The 21,466-nt window shown below is 36.8% G+C and overlaps 2 protein-coding genes across 2 annotated transcripts in view; both read left to right on the top strand.

The window, feature by feature from the left end:
* The window catches only part of LOC139079804 (spidroin-2-like), a 46,378-nt gene extending 34,288 nt beyond the window's left edge, over positions 1–12,090 (top strand). The window contains exon 3 of the mRNA XM_070597230.1: positions 12,039–12,090. The gene's annotated coding sequence lies outside the window, so the exon portion shown is untranslated. The remainder of the gene's footprint in view (positions 1–12,038) is intronic.
* NRIP1 (nuclear receptor interacting protein 1) overlaps positions 12,039–21,466 on the top strand; it is a 44,558-nt gene continuing 35,130 nt past the window's right edge. Inside the window, exon 1 of the mRNA XM_008517141.2 lies at positions 12,039–12,153. The gene's annotated coding sequence lies outside the window, so the exon portion shown is untranslated. The remainder of the gene's footprint in view (positions 12,154–21,466) is intronic.

Raw genomic sequence — 21,466 nt, 5'->3', positions numbered from 1 at the left:
AGGATTGGTGACAGATGTTAGCTCAGGGCTAATCTTCCTAAAAAAACAAACAAACAAAAAAATATACATAAAGGGGTCAGCCCCATGGTGTAGTGGTTAAGTTTGGCACGCTTGTGTTCGCAGTTTCGGATCCTGAGTGCAGACCTATACCACTCATCAGCCATGCTGTGGCAGTGACCCACATATAAAGTGGAGGAAGATTGGCAGAGATATTAGCTCAGGGCTAATCTTCCTCAGCAAAAAAAAAGAAAAACAAACAAACAAACAAAAAATATATTTACACACACACACACACATAAAAGGAGAAATATACCACAAGGACCAATGGTATGGATTTAGTTTATGTCTGTTTCCTCTGTAGTAGGATGCAGTGATCCTTCTCAAGGACGTGTGTTGTTAACAAACATGTTATTTTCCCTCACCCCAACTTCCTCAGTATTGTAGAGCCTACAGTTAATGCTCAGGCATATCATTCGATGGCAATCCAAGCCAAGAGAAAGGATCGGTACGATATATCTTATGTGATGTATAAATCAGGATGAGTGGCTTTTCTTTTGAAGAGGAATTAGTCCAAGATGCCTTTTAACCAGATTGTTGTACTTGTTTGCATTTAATAAGGATGCAGCACATAGCTAAGATTTTCAGTCTGTGTGCATCATGTAAAATCTAAGAAGCACCTTGCAAAGTACCTTTCATATGGTAACTTCTCAAGAAATATGTAGATAGAAAATCTGGCTTAGAACATCAGTAACATTTCTAACTTACTTTAAAATTTTTTAAATATTGTGCTACATGAAGTAGGTGTTGCTTGGTAAGATGTGCCCTACCTATAATGCAGGGTTGTTGAGAAATTGAATTATATCTGTCAGATAAAAGTACTGTATAATAAATTTAAGGCATTATTTATTAGGCAGAGAGATCTTTCTCTTTAAGATGAGTTAGGCTTTTCTCATCACATGTTTGGCCAATCAGGATAAATATATGACCACTGGTCTATATAACCAATGAGGGGAAGTGTTTATGTTTAGAGGGGAAACACTGTTTGTTCAGAACCTGAAGTATATGGAATTACTTCAGTTTGCCTGTTTCTCATGTTAAGTAATTTTCACAAAATGACCATCTCCCATGAGAGAGTTCTGCAAATTTGCAGTAATTAAGGAAGCATTTATGCTTAGTTTTATTTGAGACCAAATTGATGGTAGTTCTGAATTAGCCTCATTCCTTGATTGACCAAGCCATAAGTTTTTATCTGCAAGTCTATTTTCCAGTTCTTGTGTGTATCTCTTTGTAGACTCCTTTGTTTTTGTTTTTGCTTTTTTGGGGGGAGGTAGATTTGCCCTGAGCTAACATCCATTCCCAATCTTCCTCTTTTTTTTTTTTTTTTTACCTTGAGGAAGATTGGCCCTGAGCTAACATCTGTGCCCATCTTCCTCTATTTTTTGTATGTGGGATGCCTCCACAGCATGGCTGATGGGTGGAGTAGGTCCACACTGGGGATCCGAAGCTGCGATCCTGGGTGACCAAAGTGGAGCATGTGGAACTTGAACCACTCAGCCACGCGGGGCCGGCCCCTGTTTTTGTTTTTAAAAAAGGAGTTAGGAAAATCTCTTGCCTCGTGGTTAACATTGTTCATTAGTGCAAATTATTAAGATGCATACCTCAACAAGATTCTTGTCAATGTAAAACTCTGATTTGCCACAATATAGCAGCTTATTTTTATGTCTACAAGAATAAATTTAAATTATGAAGCACAGTATTAAAATGATCTCCCAAGAACCCAGCAACCAACATGGCGCCAGAACTTTACTCAGAAACCCGAGTCTCTCAGCATGTGCCTCGCCTCGCCTGTATCTCTGCCTCTACTGCCCTCCTGACCCCCAGCGCTCTTCAATTCTGTATTAATCATTTGCTTGCTTTTTAGTAATACTGGTTTTATCACATGGATCTTTAAAAAATCTGCTGTTTCGTTTTACTTTTTTGAGGTTTGTAAAAATGGTAGCTTTCTCTATGTAGCCTTCTGAGACTTGCTTTTTTCATTCATTGTGGTTTTTTGAAATTTATTTATATTGTTATATGTAGTGGTTTGTTTATTTCACTGCTGAGTAATAGTCCATTGTATAAACTTATTTACTGTCTTACTGGTAGACATCTGGATTGTTGCTGGATGTTTTTGTTTTCTTGTTTTATTTATTTTTGATAATATATCTGTACATTAATACAGCTATCTGTGTGTGTATATACTGTATATATAGCTATTACAAGCATTGCTAATGTCCACTTTCTTTTATATGTGTTCTGGTGCACATGTGCAAGACTCTAGGATACACTTCTAAGAGTAGAAGTGTAGGAATGTTCAATTCTATGAGATAATGCCAGATTGTTTTCCAAAGTCGTTGGACCAGTTTACTTTCCACTAGTAATATATCAGAAGCTGCCGTTGAGCCAAATCATTGCCAAAATTTGGAAATGTCAGGCTTCTTAACTTTTCCCAAATAGTGTCTGCAAATTGGCATCTTACTGTGGACTTAATTTGCTTTTCTGTGATTGCTAATGAGGTTGAACATCTTTTCATGTGATTATTCTTTCATGGTATTGCTTTCATTGTGATATTGGTATTTTTCTTCACAAAATGCTTGCTTATGTCTTTTGTCCATTACGTACTTAAAATTTTGTCCATTACGTACTTAAAATATGCATTAAGTGCATTTCTTTTTTGTATTTTTAAATTTTTGAATAACACACTTACAGAAAAGTTGCAAGTACAATGAAGAGGAAATGTTTTTCTTCTGAAGATTTGATTTGATGCCCCGTCACCCATGAATAAACGAGTGTATATTTTCTACAAACAAGGACGTTGTCCCATAAACCACAATAAAACCATCAAAATCAGGAAATTAACATTGATGCATTACTATCATCTGATCCTCAGATCTCGTTCAGTTTGTACAGGTCGTCCCAGTAACGTCCTTTATAGCAAAAGGATCCAGTTTAGAATCATGCCTTGCGTTTTACTTGTCATGTCTTTTTAGTCTCCTTAAAACTGGAACAGTTCTTCAGTCTTTGTTTGACATTCAAGACCTTGGCACTTTTGAAGACTATAGAAGCCAGTTATTTTGTAGACTGTGCATTCCTTTAGGTTTGTCTGCTGTTTCCTAATGATTAGATACAAGTTATGAAGTTTGGGAGGAATGGCAGAGACATTATGCTGTCTTATCTTTGTGTTTTGTCAGGTGGCACACAATTTTCATTTTGACCCGTTATTCTTGCTATTCATTTGGATTGCTTGATTAAGATGGTATTTGTCAGGTTTCTCTACTGTGAAAGTACTCATTTGCCCTCTGTAATTAATGATTATTTTGTGTGGAAGTGCTTTGAAGCTATGTACATATCTCCTTCCTGATCAAACTTTAATTAATTGATTTATTTGTATCAGTGTGAGTTCATGATTCCATATTTTATTCACTGACCTATAATCCATTACTGCTGTTACTTATTTTGATGCTCATCTTGCCCTGAATTAGCCAGCAGGATCCCTTTCAAGTTGGCTTCTGTCTTCTTTCGAGGTGTCCTTCGTCGGTCATACTGCTACCTCCAGTTTCCCTCCCACCCTGGAGTTAAATCACATTTTCTCCCTTTTTTGTACCTCCTTCTCTAACAGTGAGAAACTTGCTTACCATTAACCCAAATTTACTTATTTGATCAGTCTCACTATCTGTAGTCAATCCACCATATCCATTGCACCCCTCCCCCAAATTCTGTTTGGGCTTCAAAGACCTTTCACATAGAAGGCCTCCCCACTCTGCTTGGACTCCTGCATTGCACAGCTTGGTGCATCTTTCTGTGGGCACCCTCCTGCCCCTGTGTGGGCAATGACACCCAGTATTGGACCACTGCTGTGCAGGGTCCTGCTGCCCCCAAACCTCCCTTCCAGAGCTTGGGCTCTGACTCCCTCCGCTCCTCTGTGGACACCCCCTCATCCTGCTCGGGCTCTGACAGAATGCCCCTCTGCGTTTTGCCCATTTTTAATTCAAATGTTATGGGGTACACATACACACACACACACATTGTGGATATCAAAATCTCTTTTGGCAATGTGCTTTGTCGTGTTGTAGTTCATCTTTTCATTTGTCTTTGTTGTCTTTGTTGATGAATATAAGTTTTTGATTAGAATGTAGTTGAATTTACTAATCATATGCTTAATGGTTAGCCCTTTCTGTGTCTTAAGAAAGCCTTCCCTACTCTGACTTCATGAAGATATTCTCTTATAGTTTATTTTTAGAATATTAAAAGCTTGCCTTCTCTACTTAAAACTTTAATCCCTCTGGAATTTATTTTTTATATGTTATACAGTGAGGACCCAGTTTCTTTTTTATCCCCCAAATAAATAGCGAGTTGTGTCAGCACTATTGAATGATTCCTCCTTTCCCCAGCGATCTGCAGCGCCACTTTTGTCAGCATCGCTCTCCTTATATGTGAGGGTCTGTCTCTCTCCAGCAGACAGTTTCTCTTGTCCAAGAGTAGGCTGACTTCCTTGGTGCAGCTTTAGAATTGGTCTCAGCATAGGGAGGGCAAGGTCCCTACTGTATTCCTTTTTGGTTGAGTGACTTGTCTGTTATGGGCTTTTACTTCTCCTTTGTATACTTTAGAATCGACTTAGAAAACCTTTTGGATTTCTATTGGCATTGCATTAAATGTATGCTTTCAATTTAGGGAGAATTGTCATTTTATGATATTGAGTCTTTCTATCATGAACACGGTATGTCATCCCATTTATGTAGGTTGTATTTAGTGTCTTCCACTATATTTTCTCCGTATAGAACTTACAGTATTTGCAAGTTGCTTTTATACATTAGGTACTTTTTGTTGTTGGATATTTTTAAAATGCTATTTTCTGTTTGTTACTGGCATGTAAAAATACAGTTGATTTTTAAAAAGTGATTTATATTTAACCACAATGAATTGATACTAACAAACCTGTTCAGATAAATGTGAGACATGCTCAAAAGCAAATAGGTAAGATTAGAAGTCCAGGTTTCATGCTGAAATTACTTTCAGTGTTTTAGTAAATACTGGATGAATAGTCACTTTTTTTTACAGCTTTATTGAGATATATTTCACATACAATAAAATTCGCCTGTTTGAAGTGTTCTTTATGGTCACACAGGTGTACAACCAATACTATCATCTAATTTTTGAACATTTTTATGACCCTGAAAAGGAAACCCATACCCATTAGCAGTCACTCCCCATTCTCATCCTCCCCCACCCCCAGCCCTACACAACTACTAATCTATTTTGTGTCTCTGACTTCGCCCATTCTGGGCATTTCACATAAATGAAATCATACAATGCATGGTTTTGTGTGACTGGCTTCTTTCACTCAGCGTGATAATTTTCAAGGTTCTGTTGTAGCATGTACCGCTACATTCTGATGTACATTTTAGGGCTGAATAATATTCCATTGTACTAGATATATCACATTTTTTTTACCCCTTCATCAGTCGATGGACACTTAGGTTGTTTCCAGTCTTTGGCTGTTATGAATAATAACTGTTATGAGCATGCCTATATAGATTTTTGCGCAGATGTAAATTTTCATTTCCCTCCTGTTTATTCTTAGGAATAAGAATTTCTGGGTCATAAGTTAACTCTGTGGTTAACTTTTTAAGGAACTGCCAAACTGTTTTCCTTAGCAGTTGTACCATTTTACATTTCCACCAGCAGCATATGACAGGTGAATAGTCATCTTAAGTCTACTTTTGCATTCTCCAAAGAGTAATTGTTATACATTAGGCTTATCTTACCTTATGATTATTATTTTAAATAGAGAGAAATGACAACTTATTTTAGATCGGATTCATTTTAAAGCAACTTTTATGGTTCTGTAAAGAGTATATCTTTTTAAAATTTTTTTACAGCCTTATTGAGGTGTAATTTACATACCATACACTTCACCCATTGTAAGTGTTCAGTTTAATGATTTTGAGTCAGCTTATTCAAATGTGCAACCATCACCACAGTCTAGTTTTAGAACATTTTCGTCGCTCCAAAGAGTTCCTTCATGCTCATTGCAGTCAATTTCTGCTTCCTTCTCCTGTCCTAGGAAATGATCTGCTTTGTCTCCCTGTAATTTTGGCTTTTCTAGACATTTCGTATATAAATTGAATCCTCCAAATAGAGTCTTTTGTATCTAGCTTCTTTCACAAAGCATTATGTTTCTGAGGGTCATCGTTGTGAGTGAATTATTAGTTCATTTCTTTTTTTTAGTTGTCACTTTATGCTTATCTTTTCATTAGTTGATGGATATTTGGATTGTTTACAGCTTTTGGCTATTGTAATTGATGCTACTAGGATCATTTTCATACAAGTTTTGTGTGGACATGTATTTTCATTTCTCTTGGTCAGATATCCAGGAGAGAAATCGCTGTGTCATATGGTTAAGTGTATAAGTGAATGTTTAACTCTCTCCTTTTTTTTTGTTTTTTGTGTGTGTGTGAGGAAGATTGGCCCTGAGCTAACGTCTGTTGGCAGTCTTCCTCTTTTTGCTTGAGAAACATTGTCACTGAGCTAACATCTTTGCCGCTCTTCTTGTGTTTTATGTGGGATGCCTCCACAGCATGGCTTGATGAGTGGTGCTAGGTCCGTGCCCAGGATCTAAACCCGCGAACCCTGGCTCACTGAAGCAGAGCCCACAAACTTAACCACTACACCACTGGGCTGGCCCCATGTTTAACTTTTTAAGAAACTGCCAAACTCTTTTGCAAAGTGTATATACCATTTTACATTCTCATCAGGCAATGTACGAGGGTTTCAATTCCTGCCTATCCTCCTCAACCTTTGAAATTTTTAGTCTTTAAAAAAAATTCTAGTGGATGCGTAGTGGAATCTCATTGTGGTTTTATTTGCATTTCTCTAATAGGTAATAATGATAAGCATCTTTATTAAATATTCATGGGTCTTTGGTGAAATGTCTTCAAATCTTTAGTCCATTTTTAAAAAGTGGATTATCTTCTTTTTCTTGAGGTCTGAGGATTTAATATGCTTGATACCATTTATTTATCATGTATATGATTTGCAGTTATTTTCTCCTATTCTGGGGGCTTGTCTTTTATCTAAATTATGTCTTTTGAAGAATTTGATGAAGTCGAATTTTTCCTTTTTTTCTAATGGATTGTACTTTTGTTGTCATATTTAAGAAATCTTCTCCTAACCTAAGGCCACAACACTTTTTCCTATGCCTTCTTTCAGAAGTTTTGTAGTTTCAGTTCTTACAATTTGAATTATGATCCATTCCGAGTTATTGTTTTTGTATGTTTTGAGAGAAAGGTTTACATTTATTTATTTTTGCATGTGAATGTCCAACTGTTTCAACACCATTTATTGCTGTACCTTTGAATTGCTGTAACACATTTGTTGAAAATCGAATGATAGGGGGCCAGCCCCGTGGCCGAGCGGTTAAGTTCTTGTGCTCCGCCTCGGTGGCCCAGGGTTCCACTGGTTCGGATCCTGGGTGAGGACATGGCACGGCTCATCAGACCACATTGCAGCGGCATCCCACGTGCCACAACTAGAAGGACCTGCAACTAGAATATACAACTATATACTTGGGGGATTTGGGGACAAAAAACAGAAAGAAAAAAAAAAAGAAAATTGAATGACCATGAATGTGTTTATTCTGGGCTCTCTATCCTATTTCATTATCTGTGTGTTTATCTCTGTGCCAGTATCACACTGTGTTGGTTATTATGGCTTTATAGTAAGTTTTGAAAATAGATAGTTTAAGTCCTGCAATTTTAATCTCTTTTCCAAAATTGTTTTGAATAGTCTGGGTCCTTTGTACTTTCATATATATCTTAGGATCAATTTCTACGTAAAAAAGCATGATGGGATTTAGATAGATCAATTTGGGGATAATTGCCATCTTAACAATATTGAGTCTTCCAATCCATGAACATGGAACGTATCTTCCTTTATTTGGATCTTTTTAAATTTCTCAACAATGTTTTGTAGTTTTTAGTATACAGGTTTTGCACTTCTTTTGTTAAATTTCCTCTTAAGTCGCTTATTCTTTTTGCTACTATTGTGAGTGGAATTTTTTAAATTTCACTTTTGGATTATTTATTTCTAGTATATAGAAATGCAATTAATTTCTGTATATGGATCTTGGATCCTACAACCTTTCTTACCTTTCTTAGTCATTTTAGTAGCTTTTTTTAGACTCCTTAGAATTATCTGCATACAACATAATGTTGCCTGCAAAGAAGGACAGTTTTAACTTCTTTTCCAGTCTCTGTGTGTTTATATTTCTTCCCGATGGCAGTGAGTAGACTCGCTGGTACAGTGTGAATAGTGGTGGCTAGGACAGGCGTCCCTGCCTTTCTTCCAGGGTTGGAGGAGAGACCGTTCAGTCTTTCACCATTAAGTATGGTGCTCACTGTGGACGCTTGTCCCAGAAAGGAAGAATTGTTTTCACGTGGAAACAATCAACTAATGTAATAGACCTTATGAATATAATACAGGACCAGAAGCCCATGAGTATCTCAGTAGATGCAAATAAAAAAATCAAGGAAACAGAGAACAAATAACATAATTAAAGAGTTTAAATAAAGTAAGAGGTAGAGAGGAAGCTACTTTACATAAAGTGGTGAGGAAATGCTCCTCTGAGGAAGTGACGTTTAAGCTGGTATCTCCACAGCCTGATGGCCCTCAGCATGCGAGGAACATGAAAGCAGCTCAGCACTTCCAATGCCTCGTCTCGTTCACCTTTTGATGCCCACACAAGGGACAGTGCTTCGCCCCTAAAGTTGGTTCATCTAACAAATGGATAGCTTAGTATCTTGCTTTCTTAGCATCATGTTCTGATCATTTTGCCATGTCTGTCATTAAATATTCTTTGAAAACATATATTTTAATGCATAATATTCCACAATATAATTGTAACCAAGTGATTTAAATGTTTTCTTATTCGTAAACGTGCTTTCTGTCTTCACGATTCAGAACACATCTGGCACATGCTGGTCATTGACTTGGATTTAAGGCTAATTTGCCCATTTATTAATATAAGACAATTTTTAAATATTCATCTGTGAGAGTAGTTTTTTATATTATCTTTTGCTAATTTTTTAAATATTCTTTTAATTTATCTTTCATGTGCTCATATGTTTAGCTCAAAAGGGTTAAAACAATGCTTTAATAGAGACCAACCATTAAAACAAATAATTCTAGAACATGGCAAAATACCAGACAAAAATTGCGAGCTCTGGATATTTTTAACTCTTTATGTGGAAAATGTAGACCCGTGAACTTCATGTACCGTTACCACAGGTTTCACTCTACTTGAATTGAGACCATTGTAAGCGGGTAATACTACAGAAAAGTCAGGATTTATGTTCCAGAGAATTGCCAAGGCCTCGTCTTTGTTTCAAGTAAAACATGCCAGAGTTTGAGTTCCATTCTAAGCTCTTATTAATTTTGTGATTTGGGGTAGCTTAAACTCAGTTTCCTCATCTATAAAATGGGGGTGAGAATAGTCATCGCAGAGGGTTATTTTAAACTTCATGAATCAAAGGGCTAGCGCAGTGTCTGACACACAGTAACAGGCCCGTACCTGAGAGCTCTCTTTACCTTTTAAATCTCTCGCATCCTGGGAGTCTTGCTAAGAGCAGGGGATGTGAGGGTTCATGCTTCAGCCCTCACCAGCTGTTCCTGACACGTGCATTAGTAATGTTCCTCTGAAGAGGTTTGCTTTTCCTCTTGTCAGGAGTTGGTCATTTTCTTCATGAAAGTGTCGTGTCTGGAGAATCTTGTCTGCACGTCTACCAAAAAAAGATTAGGCCCAAAAGGTGGTATTTTAAAGTACCATTCGGTTAGATCTTTTGACATCAACTTGTGGGTCACTATTTGTAGCATTCGTAAATATAGTTATGGTTACTTTCTTTTTCCAACTTAAAATAAAAGGTTATACTTGTTTATTTTTCAAGAAGGAAAGAAATGTAATTGAAACTGAACAATTAAATTCTACTTGAATTTCAGTGGTTTAATAGGTAATTTTGAGAAGGAGCAAGATTGCCTTGGGTATAGATTCTGAGGAGGGGACTAGGGATTTAGGAAGTTCCCAAGTCCCTGGCACATTCTAATAGGAATACATATGATTGCAAATGCGGTTATTTTTAAGTTCCTGTGTAAATTACTGCCTTCTAGTTAAAAATAATCAGGAAAAGAGGTTGTTCCCTACTCCTGTTAGAATTCCTATCAGAATTTCTAGTCAAGGTCCAATCTGATTCCAAGATCTCTAATTTTGGGGCATGACCCTTAACCAGCCCTTCTCATTGTCTGTTTCTCTTCCGTAAAATGGGATAATGCCTTCCCTGCTCGTTTCACTGAGTTATGAAACTCAAATGAGGTCATGTCCATGAAAGCGCTTTGTCACTGGTAAAGCATGTAGCTTACTAATTATTCCTCCGGTTCATCCTGTCGGACCTGCCCTTTTCTCACTGCAGTTTGGTAGGTCACTGGTGGGGTGACGTGACAGCCCAGGACTCTGTAATGTGCAACACCCCCAGGAGTATTTCTCCTATACTTGTACTAGGGAGTGGACAGTTGTGGACTGTTGCTACTTTCATCTTTTAATTTATTTATTACAAAAGTAATACATGTTTATTGTAAAGAAACTAGAAAATATAAACCACCACAAAGAATAAAAATTACCTCTAAATGTAGAAGTAATTGCTACATTTATTTTGTATACCTTTGAAACAAAAATTCAGTTATACTGAACATATATATGTTCAATTATACTGACCAGTGTTCTATTTCCTGTTTTTATCACTTAATAATACGTAATAAGTTGTATGGAATGATATGCTATACTTTTTTAAATAATATTTTAATGGCTACATAGTATCCCATCATGTAATATATCAGAATTTATTTAACTAGTCCCAAACTTTTTATTTTGACATTTAATGGCTGTTTTTTAAATTTTTTACTATTAGAAATAAATAATGTATATAATGATTCTCTTTTTTTTCAATAGGATAAATCCTAGGCTTGGAATGCTACATTGAGGCATATAACGTTTTAAGAAATTTTATTTTTTTCGCAGCTTTATTGAGGTATAATTGACATATAATAAACTGTACATATTTAAGGTGTACAATTTGATAAGTTTTGACATACCTATACACCCATGAAACACAATTAAGATAATGCCTTTTTGTAATCCCTGCTTCCTGCACCCTCCTCCCCTTCCATCCCCCGGCAACCACTGGTCTGTTTCCTCTCCCTGTAGATTAATGTGCATTTTCTATAATTTTATGCAAATAGAATTACACACTGTGTGTTCTTTTTTGTCTGGCTTCTTGTACTCAGCATAATCCTTTTGAAATTCACCCATGTTGTTGTTTATATCAATAGTGTATCTTTCTTTGTTGCTGAGTAGTAAATATTCCATTGTATGGATATATCATAATTTATTCACCTATTCATAGGCATTTGAGTTGTTTCCAGATTTTGGCTATTAACAATAAAGCTGCTTTGGACTTTGGTGTACAAGGCTTTCTGTGAACATTACGCATTTTGTGCTGAAATGGTTACATAGGTGGTATTTTGAAACAGAAAAGGCTTAATATGAAAGAAACTGTACCTATTTTTTTCTTCTTTTTTTTCCTTTTTTGGAAGTATACTTATTGGAGAATTTAGAAGTTTTAGATATAACTTAGTTGAATTAATTTGACAGAAATTTGAAATTAACAAGGTTAATAAGTGCATCCTAGCAACTATATATCTTTCTCACAGTTTTTTTTTTTTAAGAACTGCTTTTATTAAGTAAATATATTGTCTAGAAAGCAAAAATCTCTTGCTTTCCTTTAATGAACAATTGATATTTCATAAACAATCCATGTCTCGCTGTCAAATGACTTCTGCTACATTGAATTTGAGCAAGAGAAGGTATTGGGAAAAGTTTATAGAACTTCACGAAAGATATTCTAGAATCTGATTTGGAATATATGCCAAACTATCTTTTTCCTCTTCTTAAGATGCTGAAGGAGGAGCGGGCAACCCGAAGACTCTAGATGACATCAGAGCGACTTTTCAACAGCCCTCTCAATTTCCTTTCTCAGAAATCAGAGACTCAAATTTTGGAGATAGAGGGTGAGATAATTTTTCCTGAGTTCTTAAGTTTTAATCATTGTGATTTTAATATATTTTAGACAATCCTTTCTTAGCTATAAATTAGCTTGTAATCACTAGATTTGTATTTTGAGTTTTATTTACGCACAGTATTTCATTTAGGCAATATGGTTTTTTAAAAAAGTGAATGAGATACAATTCTATAGCTAAGGAACTTACAAGGAAAGGATAAATATGGTAATATTTAATCAAACAGTAGAAAGCGGTTAAATGCCGTAAGAAAGACACAAAAAATATTCTTGAGAATTCAGAGGTATGGATTACTCCTGGAGAGAGGCATTGGGAAACTTGAAATAAGAAATAGTATTTGTGTTGATGATACTTAATTTGTTTTTACCAAAAACCAGAGAAAATGGACAGCTAATACAAAACCTGAAATAGCAATCTGATTTCAGATAAAAAGTTAATTATTGTTTTGAGGAAAAATAGAAGCATGTTTGGTTATTGTGGATTTATTGTAGTCAAAGTCAATGATTACTTTTCGAATTATATAAAATGGTTGCCTCTTACAAGGCAAGTAGTATCTTAGCATTTCTGAGAAATAATAGAATAATCTAATTAAATTAACGCAAGTAACTGGGCAGTGCAACAGAAAGCGATGAGTGAGTGGTTAATTCTACTTGGATTAACACTCCTGTTTTCTAGTATAGCTACAACCTAAACGAATTTGTCATGTCTTAAGCTCTTGGACTTACGCTGCTCCAAGTGCACTGGGAAGAGACACAGTGATTGATCATTGTGCTCCTAATTAGTTGTGAAGAGTTCAGTTTGAATTTGCAAGCTGAAAACTCTGGTCAGAAGAGAGAACAGATAGAATCTCCCAAAATGCACAGTGTTTTCATGGACTGTGATGTTTCAAAAGGGGCACGGCCACTTTGAGCCAGATCTGTTCTTTCCTGAATATGGTTGGCACGGTGATAATACTAACTCCTTTTTCTTCGCTGTTCTGATTAAATTCAGAAAACCTAATGATGAAGTTGTTATTTTAATCATTCTGTTTATCTTTTATTTTCATCACCCTGCTTATCCTTTTTGATAATTTCAGCAAGAAAATCTTTAAAACGTTATATTTATTTAGTAAAAAGACTATAAAATTGTTAGTAATTATTTGGTTGCTAATCATTCTTCACATGCTCGTATATTATTTTTTTCTCTAAATTGATATTTTTAAATCACTCAGACTTATTTATAAATACTGAGTTCTTTCATTCAGGTATAATTATGTGTTAATGACTATTTGATATCCTGAAATCTGCTTTTATATTTGTTGAAACATAGTTAATAGTGAACCCCACTTGTCGACTTTTATTTTTGTTAAAATGAAAGTTATAACCATGCATATTTTTGTGACCTGCAAGATATAATTAGTTTATTGTTGTTCTTAATTTGTCAACACCCTGTTCTACCACATAACCAACAACCGCTTATGACAGTTGGATAAATAAATCATGGATAGCCAGCTGGTAAATATACATAGCCAATAAGTTGTCCTTGAAAAATGATCAAATTTAGATCTTTCTCCCAGATAGAAAAGAACACAGATTATTTAGATAGAAAAGAAGACAGATTATTTAGAATGTACAGTGAACAACTTTGAAATCATATAAAAATGAATTATTAGTGATTATCTATATCATTTACATACAGTTTTAAATATTTCAGGATTTTAAAAGTGAATGTGTTATGTGTGTTTTTTGAAATATGTCAGTTAAACAATTTTTCTGTTTGAATGAGAAGCCCGGGGTCACATCATTTTGGGGAAGTTGAGTCACAATATATAGTATCTTTTCAGTAGGCCTTCCGTTAGCCAGGGGCCTGTCAGTCTCCAGGAGGATCTTGTATATATCTCAGGAGCTAGTATTCAACAGAATACAATTGAAGACTCTGAACTAGTATATTTCATGAGGTTTTCCTATAGTTTGTCTGTCATACAGCTACACTCCGAAAACAGTCATGTTATATATCTTTTTTGTTTGTTTTCTTGAGGAAGATTAGCTCTGAGCTAACATCTGCCCCCAATCCTCCTCTTTTTGCTGAGGAAGACTGGCCCTGAGCTAACATCAGTGCCCACCTTCCTCTACTTTATATGTGGGACGCCTGCCACAGCATGGCTTACCAAGCAGTGCCGTGTCCGCACCTGGGATCTGAACTGGTGAACCCCGGGCTGCCAAAGCGGAACATGTGCACTTAACCACTGCGCCACTGGGCCAGCCCCAGTCATGTTATATTTTTAAGTATAGGAAAGTCCTGAATGAGAGGCCTATGGGTGATTAGAAACAAAGGAAAAGATCTTGATGAAATATGTAAAGCAAACCACATAAAGTGTGAAGCTTATAAAGCTCTTTGGGGTCTGAGGCCAGATTTGCCTTGCTCGCTTGTTAGCTCCCTCTTTTGAAAGAAATAGTCATCCCATATAACTAACAAAATAAAATCACTCTTTATTGTATTTCATAGGACTCCAAAAACTTTCTGTGCTCTGTTTATCTCAGAGTGTAACATTTATTAGGTAATTTTGATAAATATTTATAAATAGTACAAAAAATGCAGAATCTCTTGGTTAGAATTAGATAATTGACCATAAATCAGTTTAGCTTAAACACTTGAATATACTCATTTTCTCACTAAATGGAATTTTTATTGTTATATCTCATGATTTCTCATTGGGAAGAGTTCTTTATTATGCATTTTTTTCTAGCTCAATTAAATTGTTGATGACTATTTCAACAGATGTCTTAAGTGCTAGAACTTTTGTATCAGATACAGAAGTATCTGTGTGAAGAGATAAAAGTGGCCGGTGATTCAGCTGGTCTAACAGACAGAGTTACCAGTTGGTAAAGTGAGGCTAATTGTCTACATGGAATGCCTTCTCCAAACTTTAAAAATCACTTCTTGAAGTAATGTTTTTAATTTAAGAAATAACACTTTGAAAACGTGTTTAACACAAAGTTTTCGGTGAGAACACGGTATTGGTGAAACCAAGATCAATCCAGAATCTGAGTGAGTCCTTTAGTTGGGATTAACTGCAGTAAACTGACTTGGCCTCTCTCCTTGCTGTTTTCCTGACTTCGTGAACCACCAGGCGAGAAGATCTGGATGCTCCACTCACGTGAAGCATTGTTAGTTTCCAGCACCGCTTCCACCCACTCTTTAATTCCCTTTCCCACAGCCAGCTTCTTGTTCAGAGTTCATTTCTCGTCTGGAGCGCTCCGTGCTGCTACGCCTCCTTACTTATGTCCTTGCTGTCATCTCTCACAGCTACCAGATCATCCTAAAACTCCAATTTGCTTGTGCTACTTTTCAGAGCAAAATAATTCAGTGATCCCCATAGCGCAAAGACCATAGAAAAGTAACAGGCCTCTCTTAATCAGTCCTAATTTACTATTACAATGGGAAACATTAATATAATTAACCTTTTTCTGAATTTGCTGCCTTTAAAGAATTGATTTGCCTCGTCTTTTACTTAATATCTTAGTTGATATAACTAACATCATTTTTGGAGGAAAATCCACCACTAAACCAACCCTCCATTTCAACTCAGGTTTTTCTCTCTCCCATGAAAGCTTTCAAGTGAAATAATTAAAATAATTTTAAAGTGTGTTGATCAGAGTGTCAATTCACTTTCTCTTCTTACACAAACGCTGGTCTGTTTCACTTAAATTGACTGTGACGAGCCTGATATGCTCCTTGATTCTCTACCATGTTTGCCCTTCAACCATGTGCACATGGGTTGCACCTCTGAAATTAGTGTGATTCTAACAGTAGAGCTTATTATACCTTTTATTTAGATAACTAGAATTTCCCCATTCTGGGTTAGGGATATACTGGTCATTTTCAGACCTCGCTTATTTTGTTTTTTGCATCTGCTTTAGAAAATAGCTGGTAGTATAACTTGTGTAGACTTCTAGAAAGCTTCAGCTTTTATCTCTTGCTCTAGCCGCTCTTCCTCCCGCCATCTTGCAGCTTGTTCTCGGAGCTTCTCAAAATATCTGGGGTGAAGGACCAGTTTTTGTTTGTTTTCACTTCATTTTTTAAAATAAATTACTTCCATTGTATTTTTAAAAAGCTTCCATCTACAACAGATTGGAAATTAAGAAAAAGATATACAAATTGTAAGTCCAAATCTTTCATCATTAGATTCAACAGACTTTCAAATTCCTTGGTCAAATTCTGTAAAAGTTTCGAATGCCTCGCAATTTCTGTACTTTGAGTAGGTTAAAGTTTCTGAAACATACTGTGCACCTCTGTGCCTCTCTGCTGGGACCGATACTCCTCCCACTGTCTAAAGGATGTGTTTTAGCTGCTTTTCCAATTGGCAAAGCCTTAATTATGGCTGGAGTCAATTCACAGGCCAGCTCTGTGCCGTGCCTTCGCTAAGAAAAGCGTCTCCTGCCTGTTCACCTGTCTTCTTCCCAAGAGTCTGCCCTTCCATGCCTTTTCCACATAGTTTAGTAGTTTTCTTAGTAGTTTCTCACTATGGTGCTGATCATATTTTTCCTGACAGGATTGTGACCCCATTAAGGGCTGGTTTATCACTTAGTTATCTTTCTATCTTCAGCTTTCAACATGTAGCAGCTTCTTCATAAATATGTGCGGATTTGTTACTTCTTATATGGTAAATTCAGAATAGCAGTGACTGTGCAAAGATGGGAGATAGTACATATCTCCTTTAGTCTACTAATCTTTTTAAAAAGGTCATTGTTTTCTTTCCTCATCTGGTCTTGGAGATATTTCTGCACAGAGAACAGTATTTACCTGGCATAGTTATAGTGTAAATTTTTGAAAAATTAGAAAGTAGAGATTTTCTTTGAACATCAAAACCAAGATTGCACTTCCTGACTCTACTTCAGTAGTCCAGCAGCAGTTCTCAAACTTCTTGGTCTCAGGACCCCTTTATGCTCTTAAATTATTGTTATACTCTTAAATTATTTTATTAAAAAATAAGAGAATTTTGTTTACAAGGGTCATATAACCAATATTTACCATATTAAAAATTTGAACTGAGAAAAACTTTAAAACACAAGAATATGCAAGGATGCATTTCATTAGCCATCAGTGCAGTGGCACATATCATGTAGCCCCTGGACAGCTCCAGTGTACACTCATGAGAGAGAGAGAAAAAAAGCAGATAGTTTAATATTATGAAAGTAGTCTCGACCTCATGTGCCTTCTGAATGGAGCATGAGGACCCTTGGGGTCCCTGGACCACACTTTGAGAACTGCTGCTTTACAGGAATTTACTTGTCCAATTGCCAACAGAATATTCCTTATTTTTATTTCAATAATGTTGTAACCTAACTTTGTAGATTAGTAAATTGTTTGTTTTTTTTAATATCTGCAAGGCTTATCATATTACCCACCATTCTATTAATGTCTAGACATAGAATGTACTGGAACCTATTACCAGAGTTGGCTTGGCAGCTATAAGACGGAGATGCTTACTCAAGGAGAAGTCATTTTATTTGTGGATACTTGGTAAGGTCGTTCCTAGTTGTGCCCTGTCAGTACCCTGGCTTTCAAGTGCTAGCCTTGTTTATGACTTGTGAACCTCCAAATGCTTCTCCTGTGGTGATTCTTCTTACTCCAGAGGGTTTGGAGGTCTGGTCATTTTCTTAGTAATTTCACAGAGTAAAGTCTGTTTCTTCTTAGGGAGAGTGAGAAGTCTTCCCTTCAGAATCTTTGTTTCTCCTCTCCTTTGTTTGACCTTCCCCTCCACTTCCCTCAACCTGATCCCTGATGCTGGCTCTCCTTTTCTGAAAGTAGTCTGTCCTCTGGCAGATAGTTTCTTGGCCCCAGTGACTCCTGTTCTTTTTGACTCCCTCCCCTCTTACCTTGGCTGATATTCTGTTAAATTCCTTCTGAGGTCTTAGCGGGACAGTCAGTCTCTAGAGTATTTAACAACTCTCTTCAAATTACATGGGGACTGGGTCTTCCCAGAGAGTTCTGGAATTGCATTATGTACCTGTCGGCTGCATGGGAATACCAAGATGGCTGCTGGTTAGACTTAAGTCACTGAGGGCTCAATGCTCTTTTTAGTCAGTCTTTTTGTTGTGTGATGGTCTTATGGTGTGAACTATAATTTAGGGTCTTATCGTTGTAAGTGATGCCCTAGAAGCATGAAGCTGGTAGAATGTTGGGAACTTTTTGTTTTTTAATTCTGTATCCAAAACATAGCAGACACGCAATAAATGTTTGCTGAGTTAAATTTATTCTCATTAGTTTTGATAAAACTCTTAACTCCAGCAACCACATTATGATTTAAGCTAGGCATCTCTCTCTTACAGCCAAAGGAAATATGCCCTCACGCTGTTCTGAAGAGGTACGCGTTGCTGCCTTAATAAGCCAAATCCACACCTGATACTTAACGAGCATTGTTATTTGAAATGTACAAAATTCAAATCTCCAACAGAATCTGATTCTGACTCTTTGTTAAATACCTCTCCAGGGGTTCTTAGTTTTCTTGAAACTTTGTACAAGTCATGTGAACATAGTGTTTTACAAACTTAAGCTTGAGATACAGTAATTATTTTCATCATTTTTTGATTTGATGAATTTGCTATTAAAAATATCCTATTTTATAGCACTATTTGTGTTATACAAATTAATTTCTAAATATTTAAACCCAGCCTTCCTTGCTTTTCAGAGTTGTCTTTTTCTTCACCTCCTACCGCTGCCTTCTTTCGACCGTGTTTTCTTCTCTGCACTAGTTCCTCTCAATTTCTTCTCCCCCACAAGCCATCCACAACTCTCCCGGTTCTGCTTTTGTTTTTGTTTTTGAACATGCATTTAATCATTCCATTGCCTGTAAACCTTCCATTGCCACCAGATAAAGGCCAGCTCCTCGGCATGGCCTTGATTCAAAGTCCTTGGTCCCAACTGCCTTTCCAGCCTGACCTCCAGTCTCCTTGGACCACCCCCTTCCTGCATCGCACTCAGCTCTTCCCTGCTTTTGAGTGCTATTTCTGGAACCTAGAGTGACTGCCATTCTCTTCTGCCTGGCCAGCCCTTCCTCATTTTTTTAACTGTCACTGACCACCCACCTAGGGCACATACACACATGAACTGAAAACCTAGTTACTGCCTACTCTATTCCTAGAGCGCTTTTTACAGACTTTAGCCATAGCATTTAGCATAGTATATACTCCTTTGCTCCGTGACTAAGGAAGAAATTCACATGTACTGTTCACTCTCCTGTGTGTATTATCTACTTACTAGGGGTTACTTTACCCTTTTCCTGCTCCGTTCAGGAAAGCACATCTGAATTCAAGTGAGTGAAAGTGTGGTTGTTACTCAGCATAATCTTGAATTTACTCAGCCTTTTGTTAAAAAAGGGCATGATTTGCAACCTATTGGACCTTAATAATGACAAACCAACCTCTCATAGGTGGAGATACACTGACTTTAGGATATTGCATTGTAAGTGTTATAGCTGTTCGTTCTCCTAGATGATGTCTTGAGAGGTATAGCTACTAAATTAAACTTCAAGAGCATTGCCAGGGAGACGCACACTCTCTGCTGGCATTTGTACCCTCTCTTTTGACCCATGCACTGGAAATACTACACCACAATAACAAATGTCCTGCTGATTTCTTATAACAAGACTGAGATGACTTTATCTTATTTTGCTTATGTTCACTATCACTATTCTGATTTTTTTGCCCTTTTAACAGTGTATCCATCATGTTAGGAATAAGGAATTTAGTAAACATATGATGTAATTTTCTTTACCTGTTGTAATTTTTATAAGCTATGTGTAATATCCATGAAGTTTGTGGCTTAACGATCTAAAAGGTTATTCTTTTAAAAAAAAAAGAAAATTCTAGAGATTAATGTTGATGGAAATACTTCCTTGGTCCCTATCACTGTGCTACAAATCTGAAAGAGAGATAAATAGAGCTCTGAATTTACATTCACTACTATGGTCAAGAGAAAACTGACTGAATTCTTTAATAAGTGCAATGGGAGGCTGTAGTTTTGAGGACTCATAGCGGCCCCATCCTCTGTGATTGCTTGCTTACATAATTTGTTATGAAAGAATGCTTCTAGGTAAACCACCTCTCCAGAACGCTTGTGATTTGTTCCATTCTGCTTGGGAAGGGTTAAGAGGAGACAACATCCTGTCAAAGACCTTGTTTTTAATTTTGCTTCTCACACTGGCACAGATCCTGCTAAGAGCAGCCCAGATTAGTTCAGAAAACCTTTGAAGAGATTTAAGATGTCCTTCAGCCAGTTTGAAGGTTTTTGTCTTGCAAATCCAGTACAAGGGCGCCTGCAGGCATCTCGACCCTTGCTGTGCTGCCGATGCAGCTCAAGGTCACACTAACCCGCCCTGTGACATTCAACAACAAAAAAAAATTATGCAGTGAAACTGCTTCAGCGTTCAGCCAACCAACAACTTCCTTCAGTGAGGAACTGAGGTAGAAGTCTTTCTTCCCCTCTTTTTCTCTTTTTGGGGGCTCTGTGAATTTTTGCTGTAGGAAATAATCCCGGATTTCTGGTGTGTGTGATGACAAGGTCATCTCTTAATTAGAACACATGTAAAGAACAAAGCTAAATGGCTTCAAAACAGCTTTGTAGTTGATGGAGAGGATTTAAATTATTTAAAGAGATAGTCACCCATGTATGATGGAAGCTGAATTCTAAAGGCGTTAACTCCTTCCTTCCTATCTGCTTGCCATTTCTTTCTTTGAATTCCTGATGTCTGACTTTAGAAGGTTGCATTCTGAACTTAAGAAAATTTATAAATGCCCATTTTTTTAAAAGAGTGAAACATAATTTATAAATCAAATTCTCAGATAAACTTTTAATAGAGAAGTTTTCTCCCCATGACGTTTACCTCCTGGAAGTTTTATCAAATGGCTTGACTCAGGAACTTGGAATTATCAACTTTTTCCTCTGGCAGTTGGAATGTGTTAGAGGGGGAGGAATAGACCACTTTTTACTGCCTCGCCGCTTCCTCAGTTTTACCCATTTGTGATTGAGAATTCTAGTGGAGCAATTTGTCACTGCTGCTTTAGAAATCACAGCCCTGATCGTGCAGCTTCTCAACTTTCAAAAGATTGGTTTAGGAAGACGTGCTTTTTTCTAAGAAAAAAAATAATTTTAGTTTAAAATGGACTTTAAGAAAGTTGTTGAACACAGGTGACTGTTTTAAGGCACAGTGAAGCCCTGTCTGTAATCACTTAATAGCTATACTGGCTTCCTTCTCCTTTGTGGGGCTTGCTGCCCCGTCTTGTCCCTCCTCTGTTGCCTGTGCGTGCTCACTGCCAAAGACGTT

Source organism: Equus przewalskii, chromosome 27, assembly GCF_037783145.1.
Source record: "Equus przewalskii isolate Varuska chromosome 27, EquPr2, whole genome shotgun sequence".
In the NCBI taxonomy this organism is placed as follows: domain Eukaryota; kingdom Metazoa; phylum Chordata; class Mammalia; order Perissodactyla; family Equidae; genus Equus; species Equus przewalskii.
This window is presented reverse-complemented; position numbering and strand designations above follow the sequence as displayed.